We start from the raw sequence: 6,013 nt of genomic DNA, 5'->3' as shown, positions 1-6,013 counted from the left end.
CATTAACATCTGTGACAATAATGCTATTAAATTAATCTCAGTAATGCCTAATTATGATACTGTCTCTGAAAAAATTCTACATATAATATTTCAGGTCAGTTGGATAATGAAAATAGGGTAAAAAATTGATGCAAGATTTGATCTGTAAGGATAGATAAAATTTTAAACAAAACATTTAAAAAGGTATCTCTTACAGGATCAAAACAAAAACTGTAAAACCTTCACATTAAACCAGAATAGGGATGGCAGAAACAAAAAGCTTCATGATTTGATAATGATGAATCCAAAATTGATTGGATTTCTCAAATTATACAGAAATGTTTTAAAGTAATGAAGTAATGCTATATCACAAAATATCAAATTTAATGAAAAATCACTTTCCTTTCCCACAAAAAAGGATGGTGCATGGGTTTGTTTGTTGTATGTGCCTGCATTTTTATTTTAGCTGCTACTGGCGCAGAGCAGGTGGTACACTGGGAGGCTGCATTCAGCGCATGAACAATTTATACTTCTTGATAAGAACAATTTATCTAAAATTATATTTGTGTTTTGGGGATAAAAAACAAAAACTCTTTAGAGCTAGCTATGTTAAAAAAACTACAACTCAAAAAATAGCTAAAAATGTTTGAAGCTTTCCATTGTAAAAGTTTTTATTGTTAAAACCTTCATTAGTATGTTAAATTCATGAACATTATTTAGTTAGCAACAAAATTTAACAAAATCATGTGTAATGAAACATAAATCATGTAACATTTTCGCGGTGGGCCATAGGCCTGCCTTTTATTTTATGTATTACATTATAATATTATCGAATGAGCGAGTGTATGTATGTGGATATAAAAGTTTAAAAAACTAATAATAAAGTATTTATAAAGGTCTAATGATATTAGAACTTCTTATTCTTCCTCTTGTTTCCTTTTCTTTTTCTTACCTATTTAATAATCTTTTACAGATTGATAAAAACGTTTGTAAACGAAAACAAAAAAACTTTTTTCTTTTGTAAAAGAGCAAAAAAACTTTTGTAAACTTATTTATGAAAACTAATGGCAAAGACTAGAATTCATGCAAATTTTCAATTTGATTCCAATAATTTATTTTTTTATTAATTTAACTTTTGTGCAAATAATTAACAAAATATGTAACTAAACAACTATGCTACTAATTTTGGGTAAATATAATTTCAAATATCTATAGTGCAAGGGTAGGCATAATCTTAAAACTTACAGTGTAGATAATGAGTGTGCAGTGCCACGCAAGTGTTAATATTATTTTATACAGAAAACAACGTTGTGAATTTAAAACAGCCATAAGTAGCTTTAAAACAGCCATAATAGCCATACAAATTTATTTCCAGTATAAAGTAATAGTGACATAAACTTGATCAGTGTCAAACTAGTGTTCACTGCTTTATCATAACCTGATGGTTAAACAAAATATTTAAAAAGTCATATTCTGGTTAATTTTTAATATTCAAAGCATATTATAGAAACATTATGTATGCTCTTAAAAATTTTGTCAGAATACCATTTTTTTTTTTAATAGAAACATAAATGTTTCATAATTAAAGTAAATATACTATCCTGGCTGTGCCAGTCAAGTCACATAATTGTTTTATAAGTGCATTGTATAAGTCTGTGAAGAGTTCCTTCATTAGAGGTATGGCAAAATGTGCAATGCATAAAACAAAAATGTTTAGAGAAATTCAAAATACACAGTAAAAGTACTAGAACAGAATACAAAATAAAACACCAACATAAAAACTGGTTGCATTTTTTTCTGATTTTTCACCCATTTCCTAATAACAAATTTTGCCTAAATAAGCTTTTAATTTAATACATTCTTAATCGCTGATTAAATGTAATAACAAACAGTTTTAGATGATCTAATTTGTGATTTAGTTATTCCTCAAGTTGGCACAGCCTTTTCAACTAGCAAACTTGCCAGGGATACTAAGGAAAATAAGCACTGAAGTAGTATCCTGTTACTTTCTTCAGTGAAGCAAATACGACAGTATATATAAACGGGATTTTATTATTTTTTTAAATGTATTTATTGAAAAATAAAAAGGCAAATATAATTTGTTCTTCTACACAGTTTCACACTTTAGAAATACATTTTTTCCTGTGAGAAGGAATTTTTTATCACAGCATCGTAGAATGAAGCTGGTCAGGAGTCAATTGCGCATGTATCCCTCCACGTCATCTTCAATCGTTGCTTTCCTAGAGCTTCTTTAAGTGGTCCAAACAAATGAAAATTGCAGGGTGATAAGTCCAGGCTATAGGAAGGATGATCAAGTTGAGTCCAGTGCATTTCTTCTAGTTTTGAGACCATTAGAGCTGCAGTATGGGGCCTGGAATTGTCGTGGAGGAGGATCGTCTCTCAAATCAGTTTGTCTCATCTTTTGCAGCAATATGCAGCCCTTCCCTCATTCAGCAGTATTGATTGTGTGTCGCTCATGCAAAAAATCAATGAGCAAAATGCCTTGCCAGTTGAAAAAAAACGGTTGAAAGAACCTTGCCGCCAGCTGACAGTCGAGTCTTGGCTTTTACTGGGGTTGCCTCCCCTTTCCTCTGCCACTCCATACTGGTTTGTTTTGTCTGGGATGTGTAGTTGTGAACCCATATTTCATCGCAGGTGATGATTCAACTCAAAAATGCATCACCTTCTTTCGCAAACCTTGTTATAAGCCTCTGACAGACCTCCAAACATCTCAATTTCTGATCTGCGGTCAAAAGGCGAGAGACTCAACTGACACACACTTTATGGAACTGTAGGTAATTTGTGATGTTCACTTGACAGTTCCCATTACTTATTCTGACCTGTTCTGCAATTTCTAATACTCTCATTCATTGATGCTCAAGAATGTCTCGAACCATGTGAATTTTTTCATCTATAATGCTGGTTCAAGGACGGCGATCATGTTCCTAATTTTCCACTCATTCTCGTCCTTCCTTGAACTCTTTATACCAGACAAACACATGAGTCCTTGACAATGTTTGATTCCCCGAACTGTGCAGTCAATCTCTAGAAAATTTCCGTCTCTTGAACTACTTCATGAGCAAGAAATTTTATAATTATGCGTTGCGCAGTGGAGGGGTGCACCTGTTGCTCTGATATCGTGAGCGTTACTAACGAATTGGTTGGGATTTTGCAATGGCCTCTCCCCAATCCTATTGAGCCCATCCAAGGAGACTAGAAGCGCGGGCCCAGTCCTCAACTGTATGTAGATGCTCAGGAACAAAAATCCCCATTTATATTTGATTTACCCTCGTATAATGTTACATATCATTCCATACACTCTGAAATTCAGGTGATAATCAACCCCTTTAAAGTAACACCTTTACTCTATTACAATAGGGGTTGATTGTATGGCCAACAACATTACATTCAGAAAAAGGAACTCTAAAAGTGTCGTTTGTATTCTAAGTTATTTACACAAATCGTGATCATAAAGTGTAGTACAACTATACTTTAGACTCATATGTCTTGGTGCACCAAGACATATAATTTAATTTTCCTTTAAACCAAGTTGTCGAGTTGGGCCTTTTATAAAATTTCTCCACCTGCCTTGATCCATAAACCACATTTCCTTACTCTCAGCACATCCCCTTTCTCCTCCATCACCATATTTATCAATTTCATTCTTGTGGTCTACCACTTGGTCTTCTACCTGTCTTCTCTGAATGCAGCATCCTGTTTGGTAAATTTTTCCTTGTCCATCTTTCAATATGCCCAAACCACCTGATCTTTGATCTTCCAATTGACTCAACAAGGCTTCCCAATTTTAATTTCTCTCTAATCATACTGCTCCTTACCCTATCCCTTCTTGTATTCTCTAAACGGTACATTAAAAATACTACCTCTACTCTGTAGAAAAAATACTTATAAGAAATATTCATCTCATATTTGAAGAAAATTTCAACATATTTAACACGTTTTTTAAGCCATTCAACAAACTTTGAGGAAAAAAGTGACTTGGATCTAGTTCTGATAAACGCCACTTTAGTAACTGTTTTTTTATACTTACAGATATGGTAATAGTAGTTATTTTGTTTGTTAATGCAATGTATTAAAAAAAAAATACTACGTAAAAGATTAACAAATAATTGCAATTAATTTTTTTTTACTTTTAATTTCTCTATTAGGAAATATGTACAGAAAAATTGTTCCATCTTCAAACATAAATTATCTATATAAATATTTGAATAACCTTAATAAAAAATATACAAATGGAAAAAATGAACTTTAAACAATTTTAAAAACATTTAATGATGTAGTGAATATTTACTGCAAAATAAAAGTGTTCAAAATAACCAGACAAATTTTCTGTTCAATTTGACATTAATATTAATAAAATTAAATTTTCTTCATTTATTCTTGGTTGTTCTAAACATCTGTCACAAGATGTTTTATTTGTTAATATCAGGCAGAATGAGTTACTAAATCCACAAAAGTGTGATGTTTTATAACAACAAGCCCTCATTTGTTTTTATAATATAAAACAATAAACATCCATAAATAATATATTAGATGTAGAATTTTGCTACACGGTTAACAAAATTACAAAGAACAGAGCAAGGAAAATATCAAACATTGACTGGAACAAACAAACAGAGCTTTATGTTATAAAGAAGTTTATTATTGTCAATGTACAGGTTAAAATTGGAAAACCCACCGGGTTGGTCTAGTGGTTAATGCGTTTTCCCAAATCAGCTGATTTGGAAGTCGAGAGTTACAGCGTTCAAGTCCTAGTAAAGCCAGTACCAGTGTTCTTTGGTGGTTTTTGGGTTTCAATTAACCACACATCTCAGAAATGGTCGAACTGAGAATGTACAAGACTACATTTCATTTACACTCATACATATCATCCTCATTCATCCTCTGAAGAATTATCTAAACGGTAGTTACCGGAGGCTAAACAGGAAAAAGAGAGAGAGGTTAAAATTGGAAAGAAATTCTTAAAATTGTTGGTAAAGTGTACTGAAATGTGATGATCAGGAAAAATGAAAAAAAAAGAGTAGAGGCCTGATGCATCAATAAAATTCAAAATAAGGTAGACTTAGATAAATTGGAGTAGAGAGAAATTTGTAACAGAATCTTGTATAGATGAGCTCAATTGGTGATCCACACATTGGTTTATTTAGTAATCAAAAGGCATTGACATGAAAATGAAAGAGGAAGACAATAATTAGAATAAATAAGAATATAAATCAGAACAAATTTTCTCAATTCTATGATCTTGTTCTTGTTATTAATTTATTTACAACGTATCATCATGATGAATACTTCATTGTTGTATTAGATATGTACTTATCATTATAAACATGATAATCATTTTTCATTCATGATTTTCTATCTAATTTTTACACAGAAAATGTCTAATTTTATTTCCCATTTATTAGTTTTTTCATTCTGCCCTCTTTTATTAAAAGAAATTCTTTACTCTAAGCCCAAGTTATGTAAATATTGTTCATAATTTGACAAATTTTATTATCGGTTCACTTGTGCTTAATCGGTTTGTTGTACATTTCAGGTCATTTTTATCATTACTATGTTTTCTTTTAATTTAATTTTGTTTATTTTTATGGTAAGATAGTGTGGCTGAGAATGAGTTATTAGTTATAAAGATTGACATCTATTGTATCAGATTTTCTGAGCTAGAATCCATGGTTGCATTACCTTCTACATTATTTTCAATCTTCTCACTCTTTGAATTGTTATCCCTTCTGCTTTTTAATCAAAAGCATCTAATCATCTATGTCCTCCTCATCTACAACAGTTTCTAAATGACCCATAGAAGGCTTCTGTTTTCAAAAAGTAAATTTAAAGGCAATTCCATTACTCTTCCAAGTTCTCAATATTTACAAGAAGAAATAAAGTACATTAATGTGAAAACAGAATCAGATTTTTAAAGAATGTATCGGTTTTAAAAAAAATAAATAATCAATGTGAAATATAGATCACAAACATACAAAACACAATACCATGTGGTAGATAAGAAGTTAGAAAGGAG

Source organism: Lycorma delicatula, chromosome 9 (genome assembly GCF_047948215.1).
Source record: "Lycorma delicatula isolate Av1 chromosome 9, ASM4794821v1, whole genome shotgun sequence".
NCBI classification, from domain to species: Eukaryota; Metazoa; Arthropoda; class Insecta; order Hemiptera; family Fulgoridae; genus Lycorma; species Lycorma delicatula.
This window is presented reverse-complemented; position numbering follows the sequence as displayed.